Source organism: Dasypus novemcinctus, chromosome 13, assembly GCF_030445035.2.
Source record: "Dasypus novemcinctus isolate mDasNov1 chromosome 13, mDasNov1.1.hap2, whole genome shotgun sequence".
NCBI classification, from domain to species: Eukaryota; Metazoa; Chordata; class Mammalia; order Cingulata; family Dasypodidae; genus Dasypus; species Dasypus novemcinctus.
In genome coordinates this window covers 66,289,706-66,302,244 of record NC_080685.1, presented here as the reverse complement: position 1 = coordinate 66,302,244, position 12,539 = coordinate 66,289,706, and the positions used below count along the sequence as shown (strand labels likewise).

Below are 12,539 nucleotides of genomic sequence, written 5' to 3'. Positions count from 1 at the left end.
TTTACAAACACAATCAGTATCTCATTTTGAAATTCATGAATAATATCAAACTGCCACAAGCCCCTTCAATCCTCCCCTGGGGCAAGGCCCTGTCGGGGTGGTGAGGCAGCTTGGGGCCAAGTTGCCAGTGACATAGAGTCTGGATCCAAGTAAACTTGAGTGGATCAGTGCCTTTAACAGTGGTAATTAAAAGGTGAGACTGTCCTGGACCCTGCATCCACTGTTCTTTACCTTCCACATCTTGGTGGTGTGGTCTTAATTGTTGGAAACTGAGAAGCTGCTTCTAAAAGGGAGTTAATGGAAATTTGGGGACCCAGGGAAAGTTTCTATGCAAGACAAACTGGAGTTCCTAGGAGGATCTGTCCTTCTCTAGAGTTAGGATCTACAAGAAGGTTTGTTTTTTTTTTAAGATTTATTTTTTTATTTATTTCTCTGTCCTTCCCTGCCCAACCCCCCCCCCCAAAGTTGTCTGCTCTCCGTGTCCATTCACTGTGTGTTCTTCTGTGTCCACTTGTATTCTTGTCAGCAGCACCCAGAATCTGTGTCTCGTTTTGTTGCGTCATCTTGCTGCGTCAGCTCTCCATGTGTATGGTGCCATTCCTGGGCAGGCTGCACTTTTTTTGCGCTGGGCGGCTCTCCTTACAGGGAGCACTCCTTGTGCATGGAACTCCCCTACGCAGGGGACACCTTTCTGTGGCACGGCACTCCTTGCACACATCAGCAGTGTGCATGGGCCAGCTCATCACATGGGTCAGGAGGCCCTGGGTTTGAATCTCAGACCTCCCATGAGGTAGGCGGACGCCCTATCCATTGGGCAAATTCACTTCCCAACAAGAAGGTATTTTTATTGCCTTTACCAGCTTCCCTTGAAATAAGACTGGGTTTCTAGATTGTGCCTCTGAGTAATTTCCCTGAGCTTACTGAACATTGACCAGTTTGGTAGTGCATTTTCTCATCCTTTTAAGGAGACATGACCACATGTTCTCTGACCTTCAGATCTGTCTGTCCTCTCCTTCTCTGTTACACAGCTTTAACTGGAATTCAGGGTCCCATGCAGAGGTGACTCTTGGCTATACTTCCTTTTAGATCATCAGTAGACAGTTTGTCCCACATAGAAATTGCCCTTTATCCTAGGGGAGGATAAACGCATTTGTCAGTCTTGGTGGCATCCCCCTGCTAGACCTGGTTGAACAGACTGATTGCTGAGTCAGCAACCTTGAAGTCAAGACCCCTGCTCACTGGGTCTTATGTGGAGCCTTATGTCTTAGAAGCCTTATGTCTCCGGGCATCCCCAGAGCCTTAGAAGTCTTGGAAGATATCTGGGTCCAGTTCCCGGCCAAAGCTTCCAAGATGGACCTTTCTACTAGGACAGGGACTGGCTAAGGACCTTTCTTTTGCCTACTTTACAGGGGTCTTAGGAGATAACCATGAGTGTGGTCATCTCATGGCCACTCCCAGGAATTGAGTTCCACAGTTAAATCTGACATCAAGAGGTACATTAAGGGCGGTGGACTTGGCCCAGTGGTTAGGGCATCCGGTTCAAACCCCAGGCCTCCTTGACCCGTGTGCAGCTGGCCCATGTACAGTGCTGATGTGCGCAAGGAGTGCCCTGCCATGCAGGGGTGTCCCCGCGCTGGGGAGCCCCATGCGCAAGGAGTGCACCCCATAAGGAGAGCCGCCCAGTGTGAAAGAAAGTGCAGCCTGCCCAGGAATGGCGCTGCACACACGGAGAGCTGACACAAGATGACGCAACAAAAAGAAACACAGATTCCTGTGCTGCTGACAACAGCAGAAACGGACAAATGAAGACGCAACAAATAGACACAGAGAACAGAAAACCGGGGTGGGGGGGAAGGGGAGAGAAATAAATAAATAAATAACTCTTTAAAAAAAAAAAGAGGTACATTAAAAAGCAGACACCTTTCTGTGGCTTACAGGTCAACAGTCTCATGGGCACAGGAGGGAATCTCAGGACCTCACTAATAAAACAAAAGAGGGCACAGATAGGCTTCAATTAAAAACTCATCAGTCCTCAGAAGCAGTCAGGGAGCAGCACTTACCTCTCTGTCTCCTGGCTGGCTCACCAAATATGCTGGTGGATGACTCTGGGCTCTGGTCTTCTAGGTTCCTGGCTTATGTCATATAAAATAATTTAAGGACATGCCATATGGTAATAAAGGGAGTAAAGAATTTATTAAGAGACAAGGAAATGAGAAAAGTACACAGTCCAAGGCATGGACCCGGGCGTGCTGCAGGGTGATTCATGTACATGGAGGTCCCAGGTTAGGCCTTCTAAAACCTTCCCTCCTCCCTCCACATAATGCTGGGGAGGGACCCCAGCTGTTTGCTCTTTTAATTGGTTACCCACCTGTTAGTTCTCAAGGGACAATGGTGAGGCCTTTTGAAGGTATCCAGGTCTTCCCCTGGACCTCCAACAGGATTCTCATTCCGAATGAGATTCTAGTGGTCAGGGTCTTATGGGATCTTTCCAACTTTATTCTTGGGGGTGCTCTTTCCTTAAAGGGGTTTCCAAAAGGGGTTTCACAGACACATGTCTCATGGCCATGTTTTCTGCCAAGTCTCAGCTGCAATTCATTTTCCTTTTCCTTAAACTAACCTGCCTCAGTAGGTTAATTTCTTCTTTAGTACAATATATTTTACCCTGGTAGTTTGAATAATAGTTCAATTTATATGCTAAGAATACATGCTGTAAAATTTTTACTCATCATTTTTTAGTATTAGTTCACTTGGTTCAGAGTTTGTTTCTTTGGAATGACATTTGGTTGCTATTATTATTTTTAATTAGTAAACATTTTCTGATTTAGCAAAAAAAATATGAATAAGTTTGTTATGAGATTGTAAAAAGGTTCAAAATTAAAAAATAATTATGGGGAAGTGAATGTAGCTCAACTGATAGAGCATCCGCCTACCATATGGGAGGTCCAGGGTTCAAACCCAGGCCCATGTGGTGAGCTGGCCCAGGTGCAGCAGTTCCACATGCAAGGAGTGCTGCACCATGCAGGGGTGTCCCCTATGTAGGAGAGCCCCACACACAAGGAGTACACCCTTCATGGAGCCGCCCGGCATGAGAAAAGCACAGCCCACCCAGGAATGACACCGCACACACAAAGAGCTGATGCAGCAAGATGACGCAACCAAAAAGAGACACGGATTCCCAGTGCCATCAAGAATACAAGTGGACACAGAAGAACACACACCGGGGGGAAGGGGAGAGAAATAAATAAAATAAATCTTAAAAAACAAACAAACAAGTAATTATGATTACTAAATCATTATATAGATGCCTTTATATTATAAAATTGCAAAAGGTTAATACCTTAAATTATTAAAGCTGGCTTGAGTAGTCCCACCCCTGTTTATGGTTACTCTAGACTTAATCTCACCCTTGTGTATATTTATTATTGTGGTGATAATTCTAGATTGAGCTTACCCTTGTGAATGCTTACTATTGGGATGGTAACCACTCCACCCACCTCTGTTTAATATCCATATTAAAGACCTTGTAGGGAAGCAGGTTTGGCTCAATGGGTAGAGCATCCACCTACCACATGGGAGGTCCAAGGTTCAAACCCACACACAGTGCTGAGGTGCACAAGGAGTGCCGTGCCATGCAGTGGTGTCCCCTGTGTAGGGGAGCCCCACGTGCAAGGAGTGCACCCCATAAGGAGAGCTGCCCAGCACGAAAAAAGTGCAGCTTGCCAAGGAGTGGCACCGCACACACGGAGAGCTGACACAGCAAGATGACACAACAAAAAGAGAACAGATTCCCAGTGCCGCTGACAAGAATATAAGTGGACACAGAAGAACACACAGTGAATGGACACAGAAAGCAGACAACTAGGGAGCAGGGAAGGGGAGAGAAATAAAATAAAAATAAATAAATCTAAAAAAAAATTCAAGACCTTGTAACTGACCTTGTTCTATTACTCCTGTTCCAAATCCTTGCTACCTCACCCTCTCTGTCCTGTTCAGTGCCTTAATGTTTATTAAAAAGGAACCTGTGTTCAGCTCCACCTCAGTTATTCATTGGCACCCTGATGTTATAAAATATTAGAATTTCTATAGATAAGGGAGGCGGTGTTTGGAATGTCTAAGGAGACTAACCTGCTTTGTTTGTGCAACCAAACGAACTTTTTCTCTGAAATTCCAGTGTCTCGGGAATTGGCCTTAAAGATGCATCTGGAGAAAAGAACCCACTTGTGCTCAGTGTCAAGACAGTATGGCAGAAAACTTCTAGTCTATAACAAAAGATCATGGCCACACAAATAGCAACTATATTTCCTCACATTTCTTACAGCTAGATGTGACCATGTGACTAAGTTCTGGCAAATTGATATACAAGCTGAAGAGATTTGTGCCCTTCCCTCTGCTCTTCACCACTTCCCACTGGTTAGAAGTAGTTGTAAGAGCAGCCATATTAGATTACAAGATGGTACCTACCTATTGAGGATGACAACATATTTACTGCAGTGAAGGACATCTTTAACCACCTGGCCCCATCCTATCTCCTTGTCCTAGTCTGCAGTACAGGAGTTCTCACATATCCCATGACTTTTTATCTTGCTGGGACTCTGCATATATTGTTAACAGTAACTCTGGAACTCTAACTTCTTTCCTTTCTGCCAAGTTCTTACTTATTCTTCAAGACCCAGTTCCAATATGCCCTTTTACAGCAGTCTTCCTGCCTCCTTTCTTGGAGATGGCAGATTCCTCCCCAAGGTTCTCTTCCTTTCTCCATTACAACACTTTCACATTAAACTGCAACTGCTTCTTTCTTTTAAAGAAAGAGCCTGAGGCCTTGCACCATGAAACTGCCAAATCAACCTCATCTATTTAAGCTTGACTATTTTCTGTGAAAGAAATAAATATCTATCTTAAGCCTGTTATTTTGACCTTTATTTAAGGAGTTGACCTGGTATCCTAACACATAGAAAAGAAATAGGGAACGTGACCATTTATTTTTCACTGGCCACTGCCAGAAGGAATATTCTGGTAGTGCCAGGTTTATATTGTAACAGAGATTTATAGGTTAAATGAAGAGAAAAATTGTTGATGGTCAAATAAGAGAAAACCAAGACATTTTATTAGAAAAATATGCACAAACTCTTTCACCATCTAATGAGGGAGCATCCAAAGTTCCAGACCATTTCCAATCCTGATTCTCCAAAATAACATCAATTCTGAACACCCCAACACCACCGACTCCTTTGATCCATTAAATATTCCTTAGCTTCAGTTAATCAGAATCAGATTTTGTTACTAGGTGCCAGGGACTCTAATCATCACATCACTCCCCAGCATGTGACCTAACCTCTCTTTTCCTAGCCAATAATTTTTACTAAAAACTTTTGAATGAAGAAAATTATCTAGAAAAATGTTTAAAAGTTTTATAGGGTATAAACAAATTTTTTGTTGGATTCAACTCCAGAATTCAGTATATGTATTTTAGTTTTTCCCTCTTTGGTTTTAAGATGTATATATACTTTCTTTCTGAATCTATAAATGTATACTTCAAAAGTCATTTAATTTTGTCAATCTTGGATTATTCTTTTTTATATATTATACTTATTTACATTTTTTTGTGAAGCAAATTGTATTCTTTAAAAATAATTTAAAGACCATTATACAACTTCTGTCTCATATTTTATCTTTTCCACACAAGGAACCCTAAAACAAGTTGTAAAGCCAACTTCATTGTTAAAACCAGTAACACAGTGCTCTTAATGGATGGAATTATTTGCCTCTGATTTCCAAGGTTTCCCATTTTACACATCAGCCAAGCAGGAATGTTGGTTACTAAGCAACAGCTTTCCTCTCCAAGACCAGAAATAGAACACATAGAAGACCAATTAAAAAATATAATATGTGTATTATATATATATGAAGTTAAAGAGAGACCCAGCTCCATAGTTTGGCTGTTCATCTAGAATGTTTGTCATGAATATTGAATTCATAAAGACAACTTTTAAATTCTGAATACATTTGATTCATGAATTCTATCTTCAAAAGCTCTATCGCCTCGTAACATATTCTAGTATTTTCCTTGCTACCTGAAAAACTGTGAAATAATGTAGAAAACAGGCTTTGGAAGCAAATTTCTTCTGAAAAACTACTTGTAAACTAACTGTACACTTAGATTTTGTTAAATCAAATCACTCCTAAGGTAGCATTAACATTCCTGTTGGGTTACTGCTATGGCTCTCTTGATTAAAATTACACATTTAGTACTCTGGAAGGGTATGCTCTGAGCAATTAATAGTGACTACCATCGGAAAATGACCACTTACTTTTTACTCCATACATTTTTTACCAAGAGGTAATAGCTGCTAGTAGTTATCGGGCTCTTACCAAAGTGCTGGGTCCTGTTCTAAGCTCATGATCTGTATTAACTTCCAACATTAGCATTCCACACTTGGCAGGACAGGAAAGAGGCTCAAGGTCATTCTCTAGAAAGCAGCAGAGCCAGGAGCCAAACCAAAGCCAGGCAGTGAGACTGCAGATCTTCTTTACTTTGCTATTTATTATGCCTTTTACAATTACCTGAATACCTTTTCTTTTTAAATTATATAGCCTCAGGACTCACAGAATTATAATTATGTCTGGATGTTCAATTCATTAGCAGCAGCTTTTCACCATTGACTTTAATCAGTTTACATCAGGAGGCAGAACAAGCACAGCAGAAATCTAACAAGTGCTGAGGACCAATGCTTGGGCTGGTTTTAGTCAACAGAGAACTGAAATTGGGCCAATTCACCTGAACCTGTGGCCACCTGTTGTGCTTACACAGGTATAGAAGTTTCTAAGGAAACTCTTTAAAGAAATATCAATTCTGGAAATTGATTTTCTTCTTGAATGTAAATTTAATGGGTTTTTTTAAGTGACTTCGTATACAAAAATAGAAAAGACAAATTCTTCTCATCTAGAGTACTTGATAATAAATATCTTTTAAAAATAATCTTACTCTCCCTTTGTCCTATCATTAAGATTTCTAAAATGATGTATGTTGACAAAAAGTCATCTTCTATCCATCTGGAATAATCATCATAATAGGTCTTAATTAGAAATGACCATATACAAAGATAAGATCAGTCTAGAATAATCACCACAATGGTAGGTTTTATTTGTAAATGACCATATAAAAGGGTGAGGTCTGTCTAGCCAGTTTCACTAATTTTAGATATTTACCTTTGGCTATTTTATAATACACTGGAAGTAAAAGGCATCTCTGTAATGATTCAGTAATCATAATTATTTGTTAATCCTTAACTCTTGGTTACATAGATACATCTAAATAACACTCAGAAAATAGAGGGCGTAGGTGTTCTTAAAAATTATAAGTGACAACCAGTAGAAGAGGTAAATATAATTCCTTGTACAAACAAATATCAGGAGATAGAAGAGTAATTTAAGCGAAAGTTTCTATGATAATGCTTACCAACTTTCATAGCACGGAGTCAGTAGATGTGACCCAGACTGTTATACTCTTTGAATGTTTGTTTGTTCTTTTATAATTTTATTTAAATTTATTTCTCTGTATGTGTGTGAGAGAGAGAGAGATGTTGGAAGGGAACCAAGAAGGGGACCAAGAAGTGGATGAAGTGAAAAAGAGTTTGGCAAAAGGCTACCAGAGTGGTGTTGGATGTCGGGGTGTGACAATTGGGACAATGAGACCAGTGATTGCAGGTAAGGATTTATTGGAAAGTTCTCCTAACGGAGGGCATCTGAAGAATAAACTTCAGCACCCCCACCACCACGGCGGGGGTCTGAAGACAAACTTCAGCCTGCCTCTGGCAGAGGCAGCTATGAATTTATACAGAACATCTGTAGGCGGGAACATGCTTAGTCAGTGGGAGTGGATTGGGGCTTAGGTAAGACCCGAGGGCCTATAGGGATGGCTAGGGGGTGGTGGGCTAGGGGCAGTGAATTCTAGGGGTGTGTGAGGGGTTGGTGGGGTTATGTGGCTTCTTTGTCTATTCTTGTGAGGAAATGAACTGTATCTGGACACAAGGCTCTGGGTGGGGGGGCGCTGCTCTATGTCATGGGATGTGGCTCCTTCTGAGTAAACAGCTGGTCACACTTCCACAGTGGGGCAGATTCATAATAAACTTGCAACTTCTTTAAATTATGGCTGTTATTTGGGTTGGGGCCTCGGAATGGGGCCTAGTCCTGTCAAGTGGAATAACTCAACATTCAGTACTGGTCAAGGAAATATATATATGTGGCTAGCACCCCTACTCTCCAACTGGAGCAGTCCTATCAAACACTTAGGCAGGCCTTTTATCTGCAGTAATTACTCAGGGTTTAACCAGCTCTTTGAATAAAAGAAAATGGAAATTAGCCTAAAAGGAAATATAGGTAGAACATGATTTATAACATAAGATAACACCAAATTTAAAATATTAAGTAATTTTGTTTTCTTTGAAGCAGAAATAATAGAGTTGCCAAAGTTATATTTTAGCTTGAATGCCTTCAGCCAAACCATATCCAGGGAGCTGGTTTCCAACATGCCGTGACCTTGATATTAAGTTCAACTTACATAATGAATGTAAGTTCATTATACTTATGAACCTTGTTATTTTGAAATTCAAACTCAGCATAGTAGCATATATTGCCTAAGAGTTACCTCCTGAAAGCTTCCTTGTTGCTCAAATGTGGCCTCTCTCTAAGCCAAACTTAGCATATAAACTCACTACCTTCCACCTAGCATGGGACATGACTCCTGGGGATGAGATTCCCTGGCACCGAAAGATTATTACCAAGCACCAACTAGTGATGTGTTTTGAAAAAGACCTACATGAAAAGCAGGAAATGTTAAAGCCAATGAGTTTTTACGGCTAAGAGATTTCAAAGTGAGTTAGGAGGTCATTCCAGTGGTTACACTTGTGTACATCTCAAGAGGATTCGCTGACTGCCACAGTAAACAGCACCTCAAGCAGGGTAGCTCCTGAGGGCTCTAGAGACTATAGGCAGGGCAGACAACCCCAGGAAATCAGCACCCTGCCTGTGGGTCTTACCTTGGAATATAGGATAACCTATCTCCCCAATGTATCAGAGTTAGACTCATTTATAATTTTCCTACACGTGGTTCTTCTGTCCTTTTATTTGAGCCTATAATTATTACTACACCCATTAAATACATGCCCCAGAGACTTAAATCTTCTGCTGTTCATTATGTGGGTTGAGCCCTGAATCTCAGCAGAGTGCAGCCAACTGCTCCTCACCAGTTCACTGGACTCACTCAAGAAAATTAAAAGGATGAAGATGAACAACACTCATCCCAAAAAACAGTGAGTATCAACAACTGTAAGCAAGACAGTTCTATCCATCTGCCCCATGGGATCCAAGCCCCCTCTCAATCAGAAGCAGAATGGGCACCACTATCCCAAAATCCTCAAGATTGAGGAAAGAACAAACTTAAGATGGAATGCACCTATGAACTAAAGTAGAAATTATTATTCTAGTACTGGAAGAACTTGTAACACTGATATAAAAATAGTGGTCACTAGAGGTTCTGAGGGGAGGGACAGGGAAGAATAGGTGTAATATGGGGCATTTTGGGGACATTGTAATTGTTCTGCATGATATTGCAATGGCAGATACATTTTGACATTTTGTCAAAACCTATAAAAATGTAAGGTGCAAAGTGTAAACCATAATGTAAACTATAGACATGCTTAGTAGCAGTGCTTCAAAATATGTCCATCAATTGTAGCAAATGTATCACATTAATGAAAGATGTTGCTAGTGGGAGAAAATGTGGGAAGGGGAGGGGTATAGTATATGGGGATCCCTTTTTATTTTGAGGTACCTGGGACCAGGGATTGAACCTGGGACCTCGTATGTGGGAAGCCAGTGATTAACCACGGGGCCACATCGTCTCCCCTGAGTTGGTTTTTCCATGTGTTTTGCTTGTTTATTTATTTATTTTTTTTATGGAGGCACTGAGAACTGAGCCCAGGACCTCCTATGTGGGAAATGGACACTCAACCACCTAAGCCGCATCCACTCCCCCTTATATTTTTGACATAACATTTATGTAACTTAAAGTTTCTTTAAAAATAAAGGAAAAAAAGCCCATTTTGATAATAATTAACTCTTTTCTCCTGGCTTCACAAATATAATTCCAAAATACATTATATAAAGTATATAGTAGCCATATTTTTCCAACCAAAAACAGATGTAAAATCTGACAAGTTTTTCCAAGCTATGAACATATTCTAGGGAGTATATTTTCAACATATAATGTTAAAATAAACAGTTAACTATTGAATGATTCACCTTTATTGAAAAGAATAATATTAATATTTTATTAAAGAAAACATCCCAAAATACCCCACAAGAAAACACTTTACATTGATACCTAGAATTCCATGCATTTGGTGCAAAAGGCAAAAAAAGCACAGATGTTCTTTCTCTTTCATCACTTCCTTCAGCAAGGCATTACTGTATCACCTTTACAATGAAGCCTCTAACTTCTCTCTAAGGAGTAAGTCTCCAAAGGGATGTTTATTGCTCTTCTAGGTTCAGTCAGTCTTTGCTCATATAATGAGAAAAATATGCTTTAGTTCATGCACTAATGATAAAGTATAGACTTTGATAGTCTTCAATGAGCTTAAATAATTAGTAGTGGTATCATTTTTCTACTTTAGATACAGAAAACCAAGGAACAAGAAATTTAAGGCCTTTAATCATAAGTTAATTGAGAAAAGACTTATTTTTTTAAGATTTATTTTTATTTATTGCCCCCTTCCCCCTTCCCCCCATTGTCTGCTCTCTGTGTCCATTTGCTGTGTGTTCTTCTGTGTCAGCTTGTATTGTCATTAGGTGGCTCTGGGAACCAATCCTAGGACCTTCCAGAGCAGGAGAGAGGCAATTACTCTCTTGTGCCACCTCAGCTCCCCTGTTCTGCTACATCTTCTTATTTTCTTTCCTCTGTGTCTCTTGTTGCATCATCTTGCTGTGCCAGCTCTCTGCGCCGGCCAGCACTCCTTTGCGGGGTGGCTTTCCTCATGTGAGGTGGCAACCCACGCAGGGTGGCACTCCTGTGCAGGGCTGTGTTCCTGCATGGGCCAGCACTCCACACGGGCCAGCTCGCCATATGGGCCAGCTTGCCCTCACCAGGAGGCCCTAGGCATCAAACCCTGGACCTCCTATATGGTAGACAGGAGCCCAATTGGTTGAGCCACATCCATTTCCCAGAGAAAAGACTAATATTAATATGGTAGATGCTAAATGAACAACTTAATTGTTTGTACTTCTTCACTATTTTTCAAGCCTATCAGGGAAGACATAAACCTTATTAAAACCATCTTAATGATTTAGAATGGAAAAAGTCTTTAAATTTTCCTTGGAAATATCATCTTGCTTTGTGACAAAAATTCAAGCTAAATTTTTAAAACCCATCTTTTAAAAATTCAACAATAACCTGCTAGAAGATAATGCTGAAAAAAGCCAGTATCCCTGAAAGGAAAAGAGTCATGCCATCATTCCCCAGACAAAAAGATTGACATCAACTATGCACATGCAAAACAATTTTTAAATATTTTTCATGGTAGGATCATCTACACAAAACATGAAAGCATAATCAATCAGCTCTTTCTCATGTCACGCAAAAACAATATATATTTATGAGACCATATTCTGTAATAATACAGGAATGGATTCTGAGAGATCTGGGTTGGAAACAACTCTGACACTAACTGGGTGACCTTGGAAAAGTTATTTAATTCAAGTCTTATTTCCTAATAGTACCTACTTCACAGGTTTGTAGTGGGAAAATGAACTGGGAATATGTATTTAAGGTGCTTAGTACAGTGACTGGAATGATGTTAGCCATTGTTCTAAACAACTTAGTTCTCTATTTTAACAGGAATATTCTATATTTATAGAATTACCTTCTAACACAAATATCCCAGGCTAGCGGTTAACTATTTACAGCTTTAAAAATCATCACATTTTAAAGTAGATGCTATGGATCCAGCAAAGGATGTGTAAAGAGTGATAATCTAGTACCCATAAAGAAGCTTTGACACTCAGCCCCTCTCTGGTAGCACCTTCTTCATCAGGAGTCCTGTCTTTCCTGGGGTGACCCTCTTGCAGGGGATGGTTTTCATTAAGAAGCTGGGTTTCTTACCAGTGAGAAATGATTTGGTTATCAGCTACTGAAGTGAGAAGAGTGTTTATGTGATCAAGGATAACTCCCACAAAACACTTTCTGTATGATTCCAAATGCCAACAGGATTTTCCTTTGACATTTATATCTTAACACATTGACAATTCCAGTATTAGGCAATATTTTCTAGGCAGGAATGGGAATGAGGGTAGAGGAGGAGGTATTGAAAATACCCATTCAGAAAATATATGTAGCCCACAAAGCCTAAAATATTTAGCATCCAGCCCTTTAGAGCAAAAGTTTGCTGACCCCTGCTATAGAGCCATAACACCAAACTTCTAGAACCCTTCAAGAATTTTAAACTTTATAAGCAATCAAATTATTGATGGTTTTTGTAGCACTAATA

General features: G+C 40.3%; 1 pseudogene; it reads left to right on the top strand.

Annotated features, from left to right (window-relative positions):
- Nucleotides 1-7,577: 7,577 nt before the first annotated feature.
- The window catches only part of LOC101442694 (zinc finger protein basonuclin-2 pseudogene), a 32,388-nt pseudogene continuing 27,426 nt past the window's right edge, over nt 7,578-12,539 (top strand).